General features: G+C 41.6%; 1 protein-coding gene across 3 annotated transcripts in view; it reads right to left on the bottom strand.

Annotated features, from left to right (window-relative positions):
* NFE2L2 (NFE2 like bZIP transcription factor 2) overlaps positions 1-25181 on the bottom strand; it is a 157572-nt gene that overhangs the window by 47464 nt on the left and 84927 nt on the right. Inside the window, exon 1 of one of the 3 annotated variants that reach the window (XM_081095870.1) lies at positions 3042-3313. The exons of the other annotated variants lie outside the window; for them this stretch is intronic. The gene's annotated coding sequence lies outside the window, so the exon portion shown is untranslated. Of the gene's footprint in view, positions 1-3041; positions 3314-25181 lie in introns of those variants that run through there. 3 annotated transcript variants of the gene reach the window in all.

The raw sequence follows: 25181 nt of genomic DNA, 5'->3' as shown, positions 1-25181 counted from the left end.
ACAGGATTGTGTGTGCTATGTAAGCCCATTGGCTCACTGTGAGCCTGCAGAGGGGATCAATATTTATTTCAGCTGCTTACCTTTGTTCTAAGCCAGCGATTTTCAAACAGTGTGCCATGTGACGCCAGTGTGCCACAAAAATTTTTTAAATATGCAATATCTGACTATTTATTCAGGGCATTGACCTATTTTCCCTTTGATTGTCAAATAAAAAAAATTACAACAGCCATCACAATAACTGTCCAGTGTGAATGAATCAAAATTATACCTATTTTTTGTCAGATCTGCAAAAAGTATATTTTTTTGGTGTGCCACAGAATTTTAGTAATTAGTTTATGTGTGTCATAAGATGAAAAAAATTGAAAATCACTGGTCTAATCAAATTTGGCATTGCTGCAACAAGACAACTTCAGGGACTCAGAAAATAGTTCTTTCCTTGCCTAATACATAATTTTAAAAAAGTCTCCTATTGTTTATAAAGTTAGCAGGAAAGCAGACATCCTGATCACAAGGGCTGATGATTATGGACCTCCTGCCTGAAGACAGAATCAGTAACCAGTCCTGTTTAGCTAAGAACAGCTCAGTGTAACAGCACCAATAGGAATCCTCCCCTCCCCCATGTAATTATTTCTTTTCTTCTTCTCATAAAAACCCCTTACTTCATCCTGTAATTGAGACTATTTATCTTTCTACCTAAATCTGTATACCCCAAATTGCAATTCTTTGATTTCAAATAAATGCCTTGAAATGGATTCTTGCGGGTTTTTTTTTTGTTTTTTTTTTAGGTTGATAATAAGAAATACTATATATTTGGTCTTCGTCACATTTCTGGTACTGAGCTCCTAAAACCCTTGGAATTTCTTAAGTTAGGAGAGCAGGGAACGTGTCTTTTGTTATGTTAATGAGAAAGTACCCAAAGATTGGGGACGATTGCCAGGGGAGCCAACTGCCTGATTAGAAGGTTGGAGCGTTCAGTCCCACTCCCCAACCTTCTGGGAGGGGAGAGGAACTAAGGATTGAGTTCAATCAACAGTGGCCAATGATTTAATCAGTTGTGACCCTGTAATGCGGCCTCTATAAAACACAAAAGGAGAGGGTTCAGAGAACTTCTGGTTGGTGGACAGGTGGAGATTCTGGGAGAGTGATGTATCTGAAGAGGGCATGGAAGCTTCGAGATCTTTCATAATACTTTGTCTTATACATCTCTTCCATCGGGCCATGCCCTGGGTTATAGCCTTTATAACAAACTGGTGATCTAGTAAGTAACATGTTTCTCTGAGTTCTATGAACCACTCTAGCAAATTAATTAAACCCAAAGAGGGGGTTGTTGGAACTTCTGATCTATTAGAAGCACAGGTGACAATCTGGACTTATGACTGGCATCTGAAATGGAGGGTGGACAGTCTTGTAGGACTGAACTCTTATCCTGTGGGATCTGACACTATCTCAGGTAGATGTCTGAACTGAGTTGAACTGTAGGCCATCCAGTTGTGGGAAAACTCCTCCACCCAACACACATTGGAATTGGTATCATAACCCTTTAATTGTTTATTCATTCCTACTGACCATTTTTCTATTGTGTTGTCAATTTTTTATCTTATTTATTTCAAGTAGTGCTTTGTATGTATGTTTGTATGTATGTGATATTAATAATTTGTAATATGAGTTGAAAATACTTTTCTCAGTTTGCCATTTTTTCATTTATTTTTAAAAAATAAAATTTACATTCAATACTATTTTATATTAATTTCAAGCCATATTTTTACTTTAACTATGGTGGGTTGTTTTTGCCACACAGCATTAAATTTTTTTTTTTACATAATTGAGTCTATCAATTTTTAAATGGGTCTGGTGTGAATCCTCATCAAGCAGAATGCTGGCTTTTAGCATAACGTATATGTATTTTATCATGTTAAAGAAGTACTCATCTGCCCTGGCTGGGTAGCTCAGTTGGTTGGATCCAAGGTTGTGGGTTCAAGGTTGTGGGTTCAATCCCCAGTCAGGGCACATACAAAATTCAACCAATGAATGCACAAACAAGTGGAACAACAAATCAATGTCTTTTTCTCTCTCTCTTTCTCAAAAAAATCAATTAAAAATTTTTATTTAAAAAAGTACTCATCTATTTCTATTTTGTGTGCTTTTTATAACACTGTGAATCGAGAAGCATTTCAATAAATACCAACCACAATAAAACTATTCTTCTGACCTATCTGTCCTCCCAAACTCCAGTCTCTTGCTGATGACTCCCACTGGTGGAACTAGACAGAAGACAGGAGAAGGAACTGCGCAAAGGTCAGCTTCCATAGCACAGAGCAGGAGAGAGAAGGACAGAAGGCAGATCTGGAAGAGCAGACATAGTCTATCCAATGCAGAAGCCAATAACAGCTAACAAGGCAGCCTCTCCATTAGTTGAAAACAAAAAGGTTACTATAGGTGGCAGAAGCAATTTTCTTGAAGCCAGTAGCATCACTTTTGTGTATAAAAGAAGTGGGGCCTCAGTTTTAGGCCTTTTTACATTTTGGAAAGCTGCTCATATTAACCCTTTCTACGTGTAATGTTAACAGGCCCAGGGATTGCATTTCCTGGTCAGGACTGACTGAGCTTTTGAATGTAGATTCCCTCCATATCTAGTACCTTATTTTAAAAAACTTGCCATTCCTTCCTCAGACCTAAAAATCATGTTCTAGTATAGTGGTCGGCAAATTGCGGCTCGCGAGCCACATGCGGCTCTTTGGCCCCTTGAGTGTGGCTCTTCCACAAAATACCACGTGCGGGCGCGCACGTACAGTGCGATTGAAACTTTGTGGCCCATGTGCGGAAGTTGGTATTTTGTGGAAGAGCCACACTCAAGGGGCCAAAGAGCCGCATGTGGCTCGCGAGCCGCAGTTTGCTGACCACTGTTCTAGTATGATGAGTATTAGACGGATCAGTTGTCAGCACCGGAACCAAACACTGTACCTTTGGGAAAGAATCCAGCAGAACATGCCCTTGTTACTGACACCTTGGCCAGCCTCCAGGGGTGTCCTGTTCAGGCCTACCTCAGATGCCTCACACCTCAGCAGCCCTGGCTTGGAGGACAGAGATTTCACGTGACTGTACCACACGATGCCCTCTTGGATGGGCTGGTTCTTCCCTTCTGCCAAACATGTGGAAACTGTTCCAAAGTCCACAGCAAACCTGGCCTTCTACTATACAGGCTGTGTATTCTGGGAGAAACTGCAGGTCATGAGGTTCAGACAAAATAGAGGACACCCAGTTAAATTTGAGTTTCAGAGAAGCAACGAATAATTTTTAGTAAAATTACTTCGCAAACATTGCAAGGGACATCCTTACATCAAAAATTTATTCATTGTTTAGGTGAAGTTCAAATTCAACTGTTCATCCCATATTTTTCTTTGACAAATCTGGCAACCCTCATCACAGGGCTGTTCCCAAAATAATTCTCCACTATGCTTCCTACTCCCTCCTCCAATTTCAAAACCCCTCCACTGGAATTAGGTTCACTAAAGTGGTCAGACAGCCTAGGAGGGGTGTTAAGATTTACTTTTGAGGCCTTTGCTTCTGACTTTAACTCCCATTAGCTGGGATTAATTTATCTGATCAGTAACTTGGTTCGGGCACTAAGAAGGACATTTCCGTGGAGGTTGAGAACAAGGGTGGATCGTGAAAATGTTCAATTCCAGCAGGGGTGTGGAGGGGGAGGATGGGTGAAGCTTAAAGGAATGCATGCAGGAAAGGGAATGTTGAAGAGCACTGGTACCCTGTGACAGTTTTGCCTGACTGGGATCTTGGCATTATTCCCTCCTCCATTCTCCCTTTTTCTCCCTTCTTTATTCAACCCATCCTCATCCCCAGGCGCAGGGCATGAGCTGGAGGCTGGGTCTCCGCAGAACAGGAAGCAGAGGCCTGGCGGAGGAAACAACTGCCAAGCAACCAAGGGCTGGGAGCAAAATAGACCAGGAGGAGAAATAAAACCAAGAAATATTTTAAAATTAGGCACTTGACATTTAAGAAAGAAAAAAAAAAGCCCAAAGTTAGCCAACAACGACTGCTTATTGCCAGATTCAAAACCTCTGAATGACAAAACTTCTGAAGGAGGAAGTGATGGGAGCACGGGGCACCCTGCTGACCCTTCTTCTGCCTGAGCACTTCTCCATTCCATCCTCTGGGCAGTCAAGGGAGCAGAGACAGCAGCAGCCCTCTCCGCGAAGGCGCTGAACCACACGGCTGCGGCTGACACAGTGGCCCTGTCTCAAGTGAATAAACCAGATCACAGACTGATTTTCAGAGACTGACTCCATCTAACCAGCTTTCCCTGATGCTGTGGCCTGAGAGCCAAAGAGTGCAGTCAGTCAGGAGGCAGACAAAGCTTTACCTCACATGGTGCTTCCAGAGGCCTCCTATTGGTGCTGGAGACTGACCGTTCAGGGGAGCCAGCCTTGATAAAGCTGTGAGGGGCAAATATGTGTTTGCTGCTATTTCCTCACCGAGGGTTTTGAGCTGTACCGAGCGTTCTTGAGGCTCTGCTGCAAGGCCCTGCCCAAGTCCAGCCTGTGAAGAAAAACAGAAGGCTCCAATCAAGTAGAGTGGTCAACTCATCTTGGTTTGTCCAGGACTTTCCCGGTTTCAGCACCAAAAGTCCACACCCCAGGATTCCCTTAATCCCAGGTAAACGGGGGCGATTGGTGAACCATAATCAAGATGTCAAGGCTTGGGTACCTGAACGTCAGCTTCCTCAGCTGTACAATGCATGAATTAGCCAACACAGTTTCTCACGTTACTGCCCCATCTAACAGTCCGTGATTTATCCTCATACTCCCAAACAAAATTCATTAGACCCAAGTCCTGAGTTCATTTAATCTGATGATAAACTAATCATTGGTGTGTTAACAGGAAAGGTTGATAGGGTTTGCAGAGAAATTTTAACAATGGCTCTGGGAGGAAGGCATATGGCTGTAGCTGAGTGGTTCTAATGGTAGGAGTTCAGCTGGGAAGATGGGGTGTGAGGCTCTGTGCCATCCTAAGAGGAAGATATTTTGGGGCAGGTGGGTGTGGAGGCAGCCAGTCCGAGAGAGCTGGGTTGGTGGGCTGGTTTCAGCTGCACAGCAGGAACAGTAGCCACAGGCAGGGCAGTCTTGTCGGACTTGAGCCAACTTTCACTCTATGATATGAATCAAGTCCAGTAGTTGAAACCAGAGACTGAAGAAGAAGGAAAGTATAGTCTACTGATAGCACTATTTTTTATTTTTATTTTTAATTTATTTTTTAAGTTCTTTATTGTTTAATGTATTACATAAGTCTTTTTCCCCCATTGACCTCTCCCTGGCCACCCCCAACTCCCAGCACATGCCCTCCCCCCACATCTGTGTCCATTGGTTATGCTTATATGCATGCATACAAGTCCTTTGGTTTCTCTCTTACTCCCTCACACCCACCTCCACCCCCGCCTTCCCTCATAGGTTGGACAGTCTATTTGATGCTTCTATGACTCCGGTTCTGTTTTTGTTCATCATTTATGTTGTTCATTATATTCCACAAATGAGTGAGATCATGTGATATTTATCTTTCTCTGACTGGCTTATTTCACGTAGCATAATGTTCTCCAGTTCCATCCATTCTGTTGCAAATGGTAAGAATTCCTTCTTTTTTTACAGCAGCATAGTATTCCATTGTGTAGATGTACCACCGTTTTCTAATCCACTCATCGGCTGATAGGCACTTAGGCTGTTTCCAAATCTTAGCTATTGTAAATTGTGCTGCTATGAACATAGGAGTGCTTATAACCTTTCTGATTGGTGTTTCTATTTTCTTGGGATATATTCCTAGAAGTGGGATTACTGAGTCAAATTACTGGGAAGTTCCATTTTTAATTTTTTGAGGAAACGCCATACTGTTTTTCACAGTGGCTGCACCAGTCTACATTCCCACCAGCAGTGGAAGAGGGTTCCTTTTTTTCTGCATTCTTTCCAGCACTTGTCATTTGTGTATTTGTTGATGATAGCCATTCTGACAGGTGTGAGATGGTACCTCATTGTTGTTTTGATTTGCATCTCTTGGATGATTAGTGACTTTGAGCATGTTTTCATATATCTCTTGGCCTTCTGAATGTCCTCTTTTGAAAGGTGTCTATTTAGGTCCTTTGCCCATTTTTTGATTGGATTGTTTATCTTCCTTTTGTTAAGTTGTATGAGTTACCTATAAATTTTGGAGATTAAACCCTCCATCATAAAACTACTAGACTTAATAAATGAATTCGGCAATGTAGCAGGATACAAAATTAACACCCAGAAATCTATGGCTTTTAAAAAAATATGTATTTTATTGATTTTTTACAGAGAGGAAGGGAGAGGGATAGAGAGTTAGAAACATCGATGAGAGAGAAACATCGATCAGCTGCCTCCTGCACACCTCCTACTGGGGATGTGCCTGCAACCAAGGTACATGCCCTTGACCGGAATCAAACCTGGGACCTTTCAGTCCATAGGCCGACGCTCTATCCACTGAGCCAAACCAGTTAAGGGCCTATGGCTTTTTTATACACCAATAATGAACTCACAGAAAGAGAAACTAAAAAAAAAAACAATCCCATTTATCATTGCAACACAAAAATTAAGGTACCTAGGAATAAATTTAACCAAGGAGGTGAAGGACATGTACTCAGAAAATTACAGAATGCTAAGAAAAGAGAAAGAGGAAGACATAAATAAATGGAAGAATATTCCATGTTCATAGATTGGTAGGATCAACATCATTAAAATGTCCATCCTACCCAAAGCAATCTATAGATTCAATGCAATCCCCATTCAAATACCAACAACATATTTCAAAGATCTAGAAAAAACTCTCCAAAAATTCATCTGGAACAAGAAAAGACCCAGAATAGCTGCAGCAATCTTGAGAAAGAAGAAAGAAGTTGGAAGGATCACAATACCAGATAACAAGCTGTATTACAAAGCCACTGCTCTCAAAACTGCCTGGTACTGGCACAAGGAATCTAAGAAATAGCTTTCTTCCATATAATGAGGAAGTACATCTTTAAGTCTCTTAATATCTTTCTTCCGTATAACACTCCTATGTCTTGCCTGTTCTTTTCTAGTTCATTCTTTTGGCGCTGAAGCAATCTATTCACAGAAGAAAACACCACAATCCTTAATTCAAATGATAGCTGGGAAAGTCTTTGGATTCCAAGGCCAGCACTTCCCTACTGTGAAGATCCCAAAGATATGATGTCAGAAATCTAAAAAAGAAAACAGAAGAGAGGAAAAGAAAAGAGAAAAGAAAATAACCTTGAAACTGGCATGGTTTAAATTATCTCTCAAGCTGGACTCTTTCTAATGTGAGAAAGTTCAGCACTCAACGTGTATTAACAAACGGTGTTTACAACAGAAATGCCTGGTTGTGCCTAATAATGGCTTTGCTCTTTGAATTAATTCCTTCCTGGTGACAAAGACTGAGCTCATAAACTATGGGTATGGCTAGGCAGGGCACTTTTGTTTGGCTTGGCTCTCTTGAATGAGTAGAAAAGGCTTGGTTAGGCACCTGGTATTTTGTGGCCAGTAATTATAATACAATTGTTACTCTGCATCACCGAAACTTCATTTTTTGACCAAAAGCCAACTGTATTCTTTAAAGCAAACTTCTTTGGAAAGATTAGTGTGCTTTGAAATGATTTTAAAATCCAATCCACTTTGCAAATAGGATTTGGTACAAGTCAGATATTTTTCAAGTGATGTTTTGCTTTAATGCAGCATCTCTTTGCCTGTCGTTTGGTCTGAGTTCCTTCAGCTCTTATAAGCAGTGCGCAATCTTTCCACTTAAGCAGTCTTTAAATATATATATAGGTATATATATATTTATTGATTGATTTCAAGGAAAAAGGAAGAATGATAGGGAGATAAAAACATCAATGATGAAAAAGAATCATTGATCGGCTGCCTCCTGCACGCCCCACACTGAGGATCGAGCCTGCAACCCAGGCATGTGCCCTTGACCGTAATCAAACCTGGGGCCCTTCAGTCCACAGGCCGACGCTCTATCCACTGAGCCAAACCAGATAGGGCAAAAAATTAGGTTGATTTGTAATGGAATAAAGATATACTTCCTGCATACTTGAGTTTGTATACTGAGATCTGTGCCTAATTTAGTTTGAGCTTCTGGGGAAGACAGTGTGCTATAGTGGAGGGCCCACTAATGTGAGAGAGAGTTGTATGACTTTGGACGAGTCATGTGACTACTCTGGATCTCAGGGTCCTTGATTTATAAAGTGTGTGTATGATGCCTGTCCTGACAACTCATAGAGCTGTTGTGAGAAATGGGATGCTGCATGTCATAGAAAGCAGCGCAGGGCAAGGAGACAGACTAAATAGTATCACATGCAAAACATAATCAGAAGAAAAATACTATGTAATAACTTTAACTTATATGAACTGGAAGATAGACTGGTGACTCAATTTCATTTTTCTCTTCCTGACACACAAAAGCAACATTTCCCTGACTCCCCTGCAGTTAGGATGGGGCCTTATCATCAGGTTCTGCGTGGGATGCGGCAGAAGTAATGGAGTGCTTGCAGACTTCGCCACAAATCCCACTGTGTGTAAGTATATGCGCTGTACTCTCACCTCCCTCTGTGGCAACTGTGAAGGCCAAATGTTGAAGATGATGGTATTTTAAGGTGAAAGGAGAATGAATTCCAAAGTCACTTCTTGGAGTTGTTCAGGAGGGACCCTACTTACAGTGGATTGTGAAGTACCATGTAAACTTTTATCATAAGTCAATATTTTGGGGTTAATGTGTTATCTAGTCTATCCTGATTAACATAGTAGGATAACAACGTATTATTCTAACATGATATATACATATCATGTATGTATATGTAAGTTATAAGGTGTCAAGGCATGAATAAGTGGCTCAGTCTATTTCTTTCATTCCAAAGTATGAAGAACATAAATGTTCAATTTGTGTTCTTGGGCAAAGATGTCACAAGCACAAGTTACGATGACATTCAAGTCTATGGCTTTCTCCTTGGAAGCACATTTACCTATAAACCTGGGTGAAATTGCTCACCTGGAGTTGACAGACCCCAGGCTCTTTGCATAACTCGTGGCAGCTGCTCCTGCATTGAGGTTTTTGCCTTGCATGACTGTCTTAGCTAGGAGACAGCCCCTCCCTCCTCCACTCAAACTCTCCATGGACACTCAGCATTGGAACAGAGAGGACCCAGGAGTTGCTCTTGGACTAGGCAATGAGGAAACCTGTACTGTAGGGAACACCATCATTACAAAACATATCAAAGCAGTATGTTTTGCAGGTTTGCTTACTGCTCCCTCCATTCTCAAAACAGTTTCCACATGCACACATTTGCAGCTTAACTTCTGTTCCAGCCACCAGAGCTGTACTCAGACCAAAACCTCACTGCAGCCCTGGAGACTGTCCAGCTGCAGACAGCAGGACAGTGATTCTTTCCTCAGAAATCACACTTTCTTTGTCTAGGACTGGCAAGGGAGCCCCGTTATCTTTGAGGCCCTGGGCTTCAAATAGCCTCCGTGGCATGCCTGGTCACCACCCCTCTGCGGGTAAAGCTTTATTCTAATGCCTTTGGACCTGTGGGTAGCATCCCTAGGGAGGGCTGATCACTTCTTTCCTTAACAGAAACTACCTCCTTTGGACCAGTTAACTGGCTTTGATCCCTGGTGGAGAATCCTGCCCAGTGGGCATGCCGACTTGGGCCACTGGTGATACAGGACAAAAGAAGAACCATGAACACAATGGGAAATCTGTCAACAAAATGGAATAAAACCTTAAATCTTCCTCCTAATGAAGACCAGTAAGTGCAACTGTACTTTGAATAAATGGTGCTGACTTTCAGAAAAGAAGGCATTAATATACTTTCTCTAGATATTATTATTATTCTGAGAATTGATAACCTGAAGAATAAAGATACTTTGTTTCTAATTGTTGTTTTCTGAGAATTGGAAACCTGAAGAATATACTTTGGCTGTTTCTAATTGCTGCTTTCTAAAATAAATGCTTTAAAAATAATATTGCCACTATGTGCTTATTGTAGTACACTTGCCAAGTGCAGAAACATATATAAAATGTTTTAATAACATCTATCAGCTTCTGCATTTTGATACAATTAGCCATGTACATACATGTCTATCTCTCCTCTACATTATATGTTTCTTGAGGAAAGAAATCATAGCATTTCTTTAACTTTGTGTAGCTCATAACACCCAGACACAGAGCCTCGAATACAGTAGAGCACAGTAAATGTTTATGAAATGAATGCCATTCAATTAATTTAGGAAAGTTGGTGTTTTCACCTACCTTTGTGGACCAGAGTCTCCAACGTTGAAAACAAAATAAAAAAAGATACCTGCAATCAAGATTACCTATACCTGGCAGGGGTGGTGCCTGATTATGGATTCTGCAGCCAGACAGACATGGTCTAGAACCCATCTCTGATCTTATTAGTGGTGTGAACACAGCCAGGTTATTTCAATGCTCTGAGTCTCTGGGGCCCCCACTCTTGGACCCAAGCATATGGAATGATCGATACCTGAAATATTGATGCCTGGGACTGTCCCAATTTTAGCACTGAAAATTCCACACCCTGGGAAACTCCTCAATCTTAGGTGAACCACAAACACTAGCCACCCTACAGAGAAGTGGGACAAATCACACACTGGCTCTTGAAACTTCTATTTGAAAGCAAAACACAACACTTCTGCTCATTTCAGTGACTTAAGAAAGTCACGTGGCCACAAAAAACTCCAAGAAGTGGGGACATGTCATCCCCACTATATCCAGAGGAGGGGACCTGGAAATACTTGGTTGCCAGCTCTAATGACTACCACACCTGCTTTCTCCCTCCTGCCCCATCTGGGTTTATAGTCCCTCAGGTGACTCTCAGCTCTAGCACCTGATCCTAGAACATTTATTGTCAATGGACTTCTGTTACCCCTATTACACTCTAAGAACAGCATTGGTAATTGGATGCTAAAGACAGTATCAGCTTCTCCTTCAATGATATCCATTCATTCATTTATCGATTAGCGGATTCATTTATTAGACAAATGCTGATTGAACTCCTGTTGTGCTGGAGATGTGCTATGCAATATTATGTAATCTTCAATACAATATATTTATAAGCCCAAGAAATAATGAGCTGGTAAGATTAGGCTTTTACTATGCTGTATATAGATCTCATTTCCTCTATTAAATTATTTTATATTTTCTCTCTTGCCTCTTCTCAACATTTTCTAAGTGGACTGAATTTAGAAGCTTAAAGTAAGTTATATTATTAAAGTGCTCAAACTAATAAGCTGAAGCCTGCTTAGCCAAAGAGCACTGCTGGGTTTGGGGAATGGGATAGGACTTAACATTTGGAAGTTGTGGGGCTCTTTCATCTTTGATGGTCCCTGCAGTTTGATTTTATGCCGTAAGTGTGCCATTAGCCATTCCCAGATGCAAGTAGCTGCTTCCAAAGGTCTAGGTCAATGATGGCGAACCTATGACACGCGTGTCAGAGGTGACACGTGAACTCATTTTTTTGGTTGATTTTTCTTTGTTAAATGGCATTTAAATATATAAAATAAATATCAAAAATATAAATCTTTGTTTTACTATGGCTGCAAATATCAAAAAATTTCTATATGTGACACGGCACCAGAGTTAAGTTAGGGTTTTTCAAAATGTTGACACGCTGAGCTCAAAAGGTTCATCATCACTGGTCTAGGTCCTAGTGTCTCAATCATCTGTGGAACATTGAGAAACCCATGCTCACGCCACATCCTGAGCCAATTAAATCAGAATTTCTGGGGTGGGGTGAGACTCAGGCATTATTTTATAATGCTTCCCAGGTGAAGCCATTGGTTCTCACATTTTAACATGCATCAGAATCACATGAAGGGCTTGTTAAAACACAGCTCTCTGGCCCTGACCGGGTGGCTCAGTTGGTTGGGTGTCGTCCCGTGCACCAAAAGGTCACTGGTTCAATTACCCGTCAGGGTACAAGTTCAGGTAGGGAGCCGATCAATGCTTGGCTCTCACATTGATGGTTCTCTCTCTCTCCCTCTCCCTTCCTCTCTCTAAAAATAAGTAAAAAATATATTTTAAAAACCCCACAGATCTCTGGGTTCCATCCCCAGAGTTTATGACTCAATCAGTCTGGGGCAGGGCCTAAGAATATGCATTTCTAACAAGTTCTCAGATGATAATGGCTGGAGACTGTATTTTGAGAAACACTGGTCTAGGAGATGTCCAGTATCCTTAGAAACTAAATAGGATAGTGACTGGAGGAGTATATAGTATGATAGTATGCTATATAATGTTTTGCAATCTTTTAAAAAATATACCTAGCTATACAAATTGTTTTTTACTTAAGACTATATGTTTTTTAAAAAATATTTTTATTGACTTTAGAGAGGAATGGAGAGGGAGAGAGAGATCGAAACATCAGTGATGGGAGAGAATCATTGATCAGCTGCCTCCTGCACACCCACACTGAGAACCAAGCCCACAAACCGGGGCATGTGCCCTGACTGGGAATTGAACTGTGACCTCCTGGTTCATAGGTTGATGCTCAACCACCGAGGCACACCAACCGGGCAAGACTATAACTTAAGACTATATTTTCACTTAAGACTATATGCATTTCTTATGAATGCATATGAACTTGCATTATTCTTTTTCATGAGTTTACCACCCCATTGCAACTGTGTACCATAAGTTGTTTAATCAGTTTCCTATAAATAGGTTTACTTTTTTCTTTTGCATTCAGACAGTGAGACAAACAGCTCTATGAAATTTTTGGATCAAGATTATGTCAAATTTCCATTTTGATCCAAACTGCCAAACTCCCTGGAAATTTAAAAGAGTCAGTACAGTAGCAAGGGTTCTGCTGCCAGGCTGCCTGGGGTCAGCTAGTGGCTTAGCCACCTACTAGTTCTGTAACCTGGGGCAAATCATATTCAACCTCCCTATGCCTTGGTTTTCCCAAGCATAAACTGGTGAGAGCAGTAACTCTTTCCTCACTGGGTTGTTATGAGGACTAAATAAGAGACTACATGTGAAACAGCACAACACCTGACACAAAGCAAGTCCTTGGTAACTGACACAAAACAGAAAACAAAAGGACAGGACCAGACAAGTAGAACCCCTGAGACAATGGTGGTGACACAGATGATCCCATCTTGATTTGGGCCTCTGCTTCCATGTAGCATGAATGGTTCCCAATGACCCCTACATTTAGGCTACACAGTTATGCTGCGCTGATGGGGCTTGTGTTACAGGCATGGTATGCCTAAGGGGTCTGGCGCTTTCACTAGAACCAATGTGACTTCCCTGAGCCTCAGGCCCTTGCCTTTGCCTTAGGTCCTATCACAAGAACTGACACAGACTAAGTGGGGGTTCTAACACTAGAACCTTCAAAGGAGTGATGTGCCAAGAATGAGATTTAATGCTGACTACAGGTATAGGAGGCTTACCCGGAGAAACTGAAGCTGAAAGAAAAGTGACTTGCCTAACATTACACAAAAGGAAATGATGGAGGTGGAATTAGTCCAGGAGAAAGCATTGCTTTCCATTGTGCAAAAGAGTCTCCAGGTCTCTCTCTGATGAAAGGAATGGTGTTGCCCATGTAAAGAAATGATGACGATGATGATGGACTAGGACAAGAACTGCTAATTAACGTCACTTGAACACCATGGATCAGTTGCTGTACTTAGCACTTTACATGGATTATTTTACTAATTCTCATGACCCTATGGCTGTGTTCACTGTGTTGCAGCTGCACTTTTAAGCACTTTATACATTCAGATTCATTTCATTCTCACAATCCCACAAGGTAGGTACTAGTTTTATCACCATTGCACAGATGATGAACGAGGGATAGCTAACTTGCAGAAAGTTAGTGAGTAGTGGGTTCACAGTTCTGACCCGAATATGCTTGCTGTTTTGTTTGGATTTTTTATTTTTAAGATTATTTTGTAATTAAAAATAATTTTTTTCCAAACTATAAAAGAAAGTTTATTTAGAAAGTCACACAGAGAGAAGTGAGCCATAGAAGAAATGGTCTCAGGAAACAAGTTGAAGAGGCAAAAGAAGGGCCTTTGGAGCTTTGGAGAAAGAGAGAGAGGCAAGGAAAACATCCCTTGGAAAGGCGTAAGTGTGCTCCATAGAGAGAGCCACCTCTTGTGGGATTTTTTAAAATTCGGGTGGAGGAGGTTGCATTAACCACACTGTTTCATCCATAGTACCCTCTCTTCATTGGTCTCTGCAAGGCCCCTCTTTGGTTTTATCTGTCTTCTACCTACCTACCTACCTACTTATCATCTCCTCCCATTCTGCTCCCTCCCTCTAGAACAGTGAGAGAGAAACATCGATCAGCTGCCTCCTGCACATCTCCCACTGGGAATGTGCCCACAGCAAGGTACATGCCCTTGACTGGAATTGACCCTGGGACCCTTCAGTTTGCAGGCTGATGCTCTATCCACTGAGCCAAACCAGTTAGGGCTAAACAATTTCTTAGTGATTTCTTCCTCAGTACTTCAACTACCCTTTTGTTCTTTTATTTTTCTCTTTCATGGATGCTATGTTCTTTGGGCGCTTGTTTAGACCAAATTAATGGCCTTTTAGGCTTTCTCCACATGAATAGGAGTTCACTTTTTGAATAATAAGAATTACATGTCACAGGTGGGGCATCAGGATTTTAGAGATGCTTAGGTGGGGCGTGGCCAAAAAAGGTTGGGAACCACTGCTCTAGAAGCAACCATTCTACTGTACTTAATGAAATGCACATCTTGCTGTTTCTGTGAGTTGCTGTAAAATCTATGCTGTAACAGGTTGTGTGTTGTGCTGTGTTGTGTTGTGTTGTGTTGTGTTGTGTTGTGTTGTGTGCAGTTTCTTATCCACTCTTCCAAGGGCAGCAAAGGCCTGTGTTAAGACTGCTGCTGCTATAGGCTGCCCTAAAATGCCTCCACTACCGTTCTAGAAAAGTTAACTCTCATACTGCCCTCACTCGTGATGTGCATGGAGCCAGCAAGTGAGTCTGAGGGCATGGAAATCATGAGGTCTTAGTTCCATTTACAACTAACACATTTGGGTTAATATAGTTACAGTAGATCTGGAAAGGTCAGCAAGATGAAAGGATGAGCTAGTCCAAGGGTTGGTGGAGGTCTGGCCTCACATTCATCCGCTCTCCTAAACCCAGGTCACCACGTAAACACAATAGGCTTGCCATAAAACATGGCTTTAGGAAATTCCCCTTGCCTTCCACTTCCAACCAGATTAGCAGCCCAGGCCTCTGCAGAGAACTGTGTCCATCAACACTGGAGCTTTAGCAAAGCACCTAACTCACATATCCAAGTCAATTCCTGATGGTCAAGAAAACAATGTTCTAAAGCTAGAGGTGCAATTAAATCTGTATAAACCAACCATCCCTAACTCAGACCCAGCTGAGGGCAGGAGCACCTCCACCATCCCCTAGTGCAGAATTCAACCTTCATTCCTGCCATGCTTTTCTCTCAAGGTCCACATTTCAGCTGCCTATTGGACAACACTGCCTGATGCTCACTGCTCTAAACTCAACAAATGAACTCACTGAGTTTCTCCCCCGCCCTCCAGGCCTGCTAGATCCTTATGTTTATTTATTTATTTGTTTATTTATTTATTTTTCATTTATTTATTTTTAAAATATATTTTTATTGATTTCTAAGAGGAAGGGAGAGGGAGAGAGGTGTAGGAACATCAATGATGAGAGAGAATTAGTGATCAGCTGCCTCCAAAAGCTAGGCATATGCCCTTGACCAGAATTGAACCCAGGACTCTTTAGTCTGCAGGCCAACGCTCTGAGACAAACTGGCTAGGGCTAGATCCTTACCTTTATCTTTTCACTCCCCCAAGCCAGAGATTCCTCCCTTTGTCTTGTCTTCTACATGCTATACATGTCAATATTAGTAAGTTCTAACCACCCAGTGTCTCATATCTCTTTTCTCTCTCAGTGCCCACCACCGTTGCCTTTATTACTCTCACCATATAAATGAGTTAGTACGTTAGCACTCAGCAGATGACAGCTATTGCCATCTCACCCATCTCTCTTCTTTCTCATGAGTCTCATACACGGTGGCCAACTCAGTTATGAAAGCATGGTTGTAAGCATGCCACTTTCCTGCTCAGAAACCACCCGTGGCTTCCAAATTCCATTGCTTGATATATGCCCTGCACATAACTCCCATCTATTGCTACTGTAAATTTTTCAACATTCATTTCCCTTCATGTGCCCTTCGCACCAGCTAAACTGAATCACTATTTCTGCTGCAAACACTCCACACCTTCTCACCTCCTTTTCCATCACCATTGTTTACAGTCCATCTTCCCGGAGTAACCTCTGTTCCCCAGCTCTGCATTTTCAAATACTAGTTATTCTTCCAAACTCAATTACCATGCCACTTTCATAAAGCCAGCAATGAATGCTTTGCTCTGCCCTGCCCTGCCCCCATAACTGGAAGTTATTGCTCCAGCCTATTATTTCTCATAGCTCTTTATCTAGACCTCTCCTACAATACCAAACATTTCCTTTGTGTATTAGTTTTTAAAAAAAATAACAATAGACATCATTTGTTAAAATATTAATGCTCTTTTCACTTAATCCTCCTAATGTCTCCATGAGGTAGCTACTATTATCCCCATTTTGTAGGTTAGGAAACTGAGATATGGAGACGTTACATAATTTATCCAAGAATGCTTAAGCGGTCAAGCCAGGGTTCAAACGAACAGAAGCTTACACTTCGTAACCACGACTACACAAAACAATAGACAAGGAGCTCCTGGGTAGCAAAAACCCTTGTATGCTCCATCCTTGCAGGTCACAAAGTACATAATAACATTCATGACACTTTAAAGAAGCTCAGTAGAAAGAGGTACAGATTTGGTGGGTAAATTCATGACTATTCTATGGTGTTTGATGCAAATACTGTGGTTCCTTTTTCCTACTGCTCCCCTTCCCTGTTTCTTTCTTTTTGCCCCTGTTTTGCCCTCAGCCTGTGGAGACGACAACAGTTATCAGGAAGGGCCGAGGGCCTCTTTCAACTCTAAGGAGACTCTGGAGGGGTTCTCCTAGGGCAGCGGTTCTCAACCTGTGGGTCGCGACCCCTTTGGGGGTCGAACGACCCTTTCACAGGGGTCGCCTAAGACCATTGGAAAACACATATATAATTACATATTATTTTTGTGATTAATCACTATGCTTTAATTATGTTCAATTTGTAACAATGAAAATACATCCTGCATATCAGATATTTACATTACGATTCATAACAGTAGCAAAATTACAGTTATGAAGTAGCAACGAAAATAATTTTATGGTTGGGGGTCACCACAACATGAGGAACTGTATTAAAGGGTCGCGGCATTAGGAAGGTTGAGAACCACTGTCCTAGGGAGTAGAGGCTTCCTGAGTAGCATTCAGGCAGCAGCCTTCTTCAGCTGGCAAATGCTCTGCATTTTGTAACTTCAGGTCATTCCAGAGAACAAACCTTTTGAAATAAACACAGGGGAATGGGCCTTTTATTATCTCCAGATGGACAGAGCAGCCTTGGAAGATGCGGAAATCATCCTGGTATGCCTGGACCACACTTCTGTTATCTTCCAAAGGGAAAGAAAGGTCCTTTCACTTAGAAGTGGTAACTTGTGTTAATTAAAAAGCCAGCTTGGACTAAATTCTGAAGATTGACCCTTTCCCCATCCAGATTTTTCCGGTTTGCTTTTTATTTAACTTTGCACCCCCTTCCCTCTTTTAAAATCAGATATTAGGGTGGGTAGTGTTTACATAAAAAACATTCAAACCTGTAAATAATTTTTTGTGAGTTTACTTGAGCCAAACTGTCGACAGTTTCCAGGAAGCAGAATCTCAACGTATTAGGATAATGCTCCGGAGAATGACATTTTAATGAGTGTCACACACGGTTTTATATATTACAATCAAAGGAGACATAAGTGGGTTACATGAAATCCATTGATAATAGATTAGGGAGGCGGGAGAAAGAAAAGCGGGGAAACCTCTGGGATTGGATAAATAGCAAAATGATAGACACATACTTCTTTTACTTAGGTGGGTACAGGATAATTAGCAGTCAACAATTAACATAACAATAACAATGAAGGAATTTATGGTGCATTTGGTTGTGTCCCGAGAGGTCAGGAAAAAGGAAAGTTATAAGTTATACTGACATTTCACAGGTATGTTATCTTAGATGCAAAAAGACAATAGGCTCATTTAAGGTAAAGGTTGACCTTTGTCAAGGAAGATACTGGCCTAGGACACGACTACCCACTATAAACTGCTTTTAATTAAAGTTTTAATTTCAGCTCATCCTTTGCGGTTACTTTAGGTCTTTGAGTCTGCAAGACTGCCATGCAGGCCTTCCCTGAGCTTGTCAGGTGAGCATGTGGCCCCCCCTTTTTTTTAATCCACATTAGGAACACAAACACACACATACACACACTTGCAAAATTGTTGTTTTTGACTAGTTACCCAAGATTTAGATGTTATTTTATAAAACAAGGATAAAAGTAGAATGTCCTTTAGGGAATTAATGGAAGAGGATTTGATAAAGCATATCTGTATAATTTTAATTTTTACTGTTAGTGGTGGCTGGTTGAGCAGCATTCACATAGAAGGTGCCCAATAAATATTTATTGAGTGAACTCCATACTTAGATATTTGGGCTATAACAATATAAAATATAATTTCAAAATTGATGGTGCCACCTATTGGTGAAGATATAAAATGTAAAATGATCACTTATATAATAAGTTACTTCATGTCTCCCAATCATTTGTTATTTATTCCCACAGAGATTCTAAGAGTAATTTGAGGCGCTGGAAGGAATAGCTTACTTGATCCATGCAGACATGAGGCACGAATGTTTTCAATTCAGTTGCTCTCTACTGGGTACCTATTAAGGGCATAGTAATTTGGAAGATGTCAGAGAAGTGAAGATATAACTAACCCCTGCCTTCAAGGGGCATCTTAGCTGGGTGAAAAGAGAAGACCTATCTTCTGAAAACAACAAATGCAATGAAACAATACATAGTTTGACATTATAATGCATAATGCTCATTCAAAATATATAGTATATTTTATATATTATATGGTAACCATACTTTTTGGACTCCCAGGGCAAAAACATCACAGTGCCTGGAACTTAGTAGGCAATTGATAAACACTATTGAATAAATGAGGTTTTGGTTAGATACATGTAGCTTATATAATTTAAAATCCAGACAGGTAAAACAGATCAGAAAATATGTGTGAACACAGGAAGTCCTATGGAGGAAGAAGTTTGAGTTATGTTTTGGAAAATCCCTCAAGGGATTTATAACCTAATACAGATGAAGCCAGCAGTGTAGGGAGACCTCTTCTAGTTTTGGGTTTGTGTTTGAGCTTGGGGTTTTGTAATGTGTTGTGCCAACCCATACCTTTTTTTTATTCAATGACTGAGTTTTTATTCAATCCTGGTGAAGTCTAAAAGCAAAGGAAAAGAAGGTGGCAGATAGGGGGTACTTGCAAAACTGTAACCATACATTTCACTCCTGAAGTCTGGTGCACAGAAGTAATATCTGGAGTATGCAAGTGGCCTAGAAAAGTTGTTCCTTCCTCTCTTCAACCAACTCCACTATATACTCCAACGTAATCTACACTAATAAAAGAGAAAAATGGTAATTGGTGTACGGCGATACCTTTTTCATTGGCTAATCAGGGCTATATGCAAATTAACTGCCAACTAAGATTGGCAGTTAACTGCCAACTAAGATTGGCAGTTAACTGCCAACAAGATGGCAGCTAATTTGCATATGTAGGCACAATGCAGGGAGGCGAAAGGGAAAGCAGGAAGAAGCCCCCTGCCACTGACAGTGATCTGAAACCCAGGGGGGAGCTAAGAGCTGGGGGGCAGGGCAAAGGCGGCCCTGGGGCCGCCTTTGCCCTGCCCCCCAGCCATGATCGGAGAATCAGGCACCTTTGCTGCCCTGGCCAGTGATAGCAGGAAGTAGGGGTGGAGCCAGCGATGGGAGCTGGGCATGGTCGAAACTGGCAGTCCCAGGAGCTAGGGGCCCCTTGCCTGGGCCTAAAGCGAAGCCCACGATCGCGGCGCCCCCCGCTGCCACTGCAGGTCCCCGTTGCCTGGGCCGGACGCCTAGGCCAGAGGCGTTAGGCCTGGGCAGGGGCGGAGCCTGCAACCGCGGGGAGCTGGGGGTCCCCTGCCCAGGCCTGACACCTCTCCTGGAGGCCTCAGGCCTGGTCAAGGGGCCGATCCGGTGATTGGTGATCGGAGGGTGATGAGGGTCAACTCCTCTGGCTGAGGCATCAGGCCTGGGTGGGGGGCGGAGCCGGGGATTGGGGGGATATGATGGTCCCCTTGCCCAGGCCTGAAGCCTGGGTCAGAGGCGTCAGGCTTGGGTGGGGGGTGGAGCAAGCGATCAGAGGGAGATGGGAGTCCCCTGCCCAGGCATGATTCCTGTGCCAGAGGCCTCAGGCCTGGGCGGGGGCCAGAGCCAGTGATCGGGGGGAGATGGGGGTCCCCTGTCCAAGCCTGACACCTCTGGCGGAGGCGTCAGGTCTGGGAAAGGGGCCGATCAGGCGATCGGAGGGTGATGGGGGTCAATGCCTGAGGGCTCCCAGTATGTGAGAGGGGGCAGGCTGGGCTGAGGGACACTCTCACCCCCCCCCCACACCCAGTGCACGAATTTCGTGCACCGGGCCCCTAGTTCTTATAATATTTGGCAATATGTATTAAGTCTTAGAATAATCATATCTTTTGATCCATTACTTTTCCTTCTAAGAAAGTAGGCTAAAGAAATAATTAGAAATGTGAACAAATGCTTTCTGGAACAAAAAGAAAAATCTGTATTCAATATGGAAACAGTTGTTTTGCCTTCAATGAGCATCTGTAGAGAAAAAAAGAGAAACTTTTTTTTTTTTTTTGCTATAGAGATGAGACAATTCTCACATGCTATTAAAAAATATGGCACAAATGTGTATATGTAGGTGATGCCTAAATAAAAGGATTATGGGTTGTTTTGATTTTATTCTAATGTAAGAAAGTGTTTAAAATTCAGTGGGTAAAATTTAGTTTATACATTCTGTTATTTCTCCTTTCACTGTTTTTGACTAGACTATTTTATAACTTTGTAGAGAAAAAAGTTAACATATAGAAAATGGATAGCCCTAGGTAGTTTGGCTCAGTGAATAGAGTATTGGCCTGTGGACTGAAGGGTCCCAGGCTCAATTCTGGTCAAGGGCACTTGCCCGGGTTGGGGGCTTGATCTCTAGTAGGGGGCGTGCAGGAAGCAGCCAATCAATAATTCTCTCTCATCATTGATGTTTCTATCTCTCGCTCCTTCTCCCTTTCTCTTTGAAATCAATACAAATGTATTTTAAAAATAAATAAAACAAAATAAAAAGAAAATGGATAGTATTGGACAGTTTCCTGTCCATAGCTTATAACTGATTCCTATTAACACATATACATGAATTTTGTCTGGAAGATAATATAAATCCCCATAAATCAAATCCATTTGAACTGGCTATAACATCTTACTGGTTCCCTCATTCATTAACAAGTTAAAAATCTTTGATATGTTTTCATTTGCTATTTAAATGAGTCATAATTTTACCTTTTTTGAAAGTTTTTTTTAATTAAATCTTTATTGTTCAGATTATTACATTTGTTTCTCTTCCCCCCCCCCCCACAACTCCCGTCCTCCCAGTTCCCACCCCACCCTCCGCCCTCACTCCCCACCCACTGTCCTCATTCATAGGTGCGCGATTTTTGTCCAGTCTCTTCCCGCATCCCCCACACCCATTCCCCCCCAAGAATAGTCAGTCCATTCCCTTTTTATGCCCCTGATTCTATTATAATCACCAGTTCATTCTGTTCATCAGATTATGTATTCCCTTAATTTTTAGATTCACTTGTTGATAGATGTGTATTTGTTGTTCATAATTTGTATCTTTACCTTTTTCTTCTTCTTCCTCTTCTTAAAGGATACCTTTCAGCATTTCATATAATACTGGTTTGGTGGTGATGAACTCCTTTAGCTTTTTCTTATCTGTGAAGCTCTTTATCTGACCTTCAATTCTGAATGATAGCTTTGCTGGATAAAGTAATCTTGGTTGTAGGTTCTTACTATTCATCACTTTGAATATTTCTTGCCACTCTCTTCTGGCCTGCATGGTTTCTGTTGAGAAATCAGCTGACAGTCGTATGGGTACTCCCTTGTAGGTTACTGACTGTCTTTCTCTTGCTGCTTTTAAGATTCTCTCTTTGTCTTTTGCTCTTGGCATTTTAATTATGATGTGTCTTGGTGTGGTCCTCTTTGCATTCCTTTTGTTTGGGGTTCTCTGTGCTTCCTGGAGTTGTAAGTTTATTTCTTTCCCCAGGTAGGGGAAGTTTTCTGTCATGATTTCTTCAAATAGGTTTTCAATATCTTGCTCTCGCTCTACTTCTGGCACCCCTATAATTCGGATGTTGGTACGCTTGAAGCTGTCCCAAAGGCTCCTTACACTATTTTCGTATTTTTGGATTCTTTTTTCACTTTGCTTTTCCGGTTGGGTGTTTTTTGCTTCTTCGTATTTCAAATCTTTGACTTGATTCTTACGATCCTCTGGTCTGCTGTTGGGAGTCTGTATAATATTCTTTATTTCAGTCAGTGTATGCTTAATTTCTAGTTGGTCCTTTATCACAACATCGAGGGTCTCACTAGCTTTCTTGAGGATCTCACTACATTTATCGGTGGTCTCACCAGTCTTTTTGAGGGCCTTACTAAATTTATCGGCGGCTTCTAGACAGTTCTTGAAACACCTTAAAAGTGTGGTTTTGAACTCTATATCCAGCAGTTTGCTTTCCTGCATTTCTGTCATTTGTGTCCTGTTTCTTTGTCTCTGCATTTTTTATGCTTTCTTGGTGCACCCCCTTGTGGTCTTTGTGCACAGTCTTGTTGTAGTTAAGCCTTGATTGTTGTAGGTAACACTGAGGGGGATTTGACCTCCAGGCCAATTGGCTGTGAGAATCAGCTGTGTCTGCAGTGGGATAACTTCTGTCCTGATCTCTAGGAAGGTGCTAATCTAGCCTCTGCCTGAGGCTATCCAGCAAATGCCTGTGTGCAAGGCTTGGGCGGGGTAGGTCCCAGGGGATCAACAGGGTGGGTGGAGCGAGCAGTTATGGCTGCTCTTAGTCCTGCCTTCAGAGGCTCTGCTTCTCAGTGTCCCAGCAATTGCTGTAAGTACCTCGGAGAGAAAACTGCCCTCTAGTTCCGACCGATGCCAGATAGTCCCACTTCTCCCGTTTGAGTCTGGGTCCCCAGAGACTTGCCTGGAGCTGGAGCTCAGAGCCTGAGACTCCCTCCAGATTGAAAAAGACAACCGCGCCCTCAGCCGTCAGCCCGCTCTGTATGCACCTCCACACCTTAGTATTTTACTTCCGCACCGCACCTCCTCTGAGTCCCGGTATGCTTTTCTCTTTCCTTCTAGTTGTAGAATTTCCACTCAGCCAGCCTTCCTGTGGTTCTGGGTGATGTCCGTTCCATCTTTTAGTTGTATTTTTGAAGTGGTTGTGTGAGGCAACAATCTCCGGTGTTTACCTATGCCACCATCTTGGTTTCTCCCTGAAAGTTTTCCTTTAATACTCTATACTTCCTATATTCTGAATTTTCTACAGTAAACATGTGTGGCTAATTTTTTTAATTGATTTTTTTTAGAGAGAGAGGAAGGGAGAGGGTGAGAGAAAGGGAAACATTGATATGAGTTGAACATAGATCGGCTGCCTTCTGCATGCCCCCTCAAGCCTGCAACCCAGGCATGTGCCCTGACCTGGAATTGAACCAGCAATCTTTTGGTACATGGAACAATGCTCAACCTATTGAGCCACACAGGTCAGGGCTGTGTTGCTAATTTTTAAGTAAGCTTTTAATTTAAGTACAATATGCATACATACTTAAATTTAAAGATAACATGCATGCATACTAAATTAAAATGCATGTTTTAATTTAAGTAAAGCATGCATGCATACATAGCTTTATAGCTCAGTGAATTTTCACAGAATCAATACACCTATGTAACCAGTCCTCAGATCATGGAACACATTATTACCAACCCAGAAGTTGTCCCTGTGTTTCCTTCCTTGTCACTATTACCTCCCCACCAAATAGGGAAACACTATCCTGATTTCTAACATCAGAGATTCATTTTTTCTGATTTTCACTGAATTTTCTATCCATGGAATTTTATGGTATATTTGTACCTGCCTTCCTTTATTCATCATGTTTGTGAGATTTATCCATGTTGTTGCATAAAGTTTTAGTTCATTCATTCTCATTGCTGTGTAGTATTGCATTATGTGAATAGATTATAATTTATCTATTCTACTGTTGATGGGCATTTAGATTATTTCTGGTTTGGGACTATTAAAAATATTGTGTCTATGAATATTTCTGTACATATATTTTGGTGAAAATATGAATATATTTCTGCTGACTATCATAGATATTAACTTAAACTCTGAAAAATAAGCTTCCCATTTTTCTCTACAGAAAATTCTTCTGATTAACACACTATTTTTAAATGTAAATGTATTCCAAAAAAATTAATCCTTAGTCATGCCTTGTTGTGAATTCTATAATCAATAATGAGATCAAAAACTAGTTGAGAAGTTTCCACTGGTACTGAAGGATGTGAGGAAATAATCGGGGGAGGGAAAGGGAGTGGAGTTTTGGATCTGATAGAAGACAGTGAGCCTTGGGACATTAAGGGTGGGGCCAGGAAGAAGAAGGCAGGAGATGGGAGATGCACTGACTTTTCCACTCAAGGTCTTGGCTGTTTGCCTTAGCGAAGAATCACTACAATGACTGCTAACATGGTTTATTTGCTTTAAGTAGTTTATAGCTGGCAAAGTGCTTTCATATCTTTTACTTCATTTGATTTCACTTTTACAAGAAGGTTGGTCTTTTATAGCAGTTCTTATTTTAGTTTAAAGCTTAAAACTAGACATCATGGTTGCACTGATAAGTGAGGATTCCATTTCCTCCCCATTGAGGCCAAGCTCCATGATCTAAGCACACCTAGTTCATCCTCTCCAGATCAATTTGGTACCTCCCTATCAGTGCCCTTCTCAGAAGAAGGG

The sequence above is a fragment of the Myotis nattereri genome (genome assembly GCF_964212035.1).
Source record: "Myotis nattereri genome assembly, chromosome: 7".
In the NCBI taxonomy this organism is placed as follows: Eukaryota; Metazoa; Chordata; class Mammalia; order Chiroptera; family Vespertilionidae; genus Myotis; species Myotis nattereri.
The sequence above is the reverse complement of the archived record's forward strand: the minus strand, read 5'-3'. Positions and strand labels throughout refer to the sequence as shown.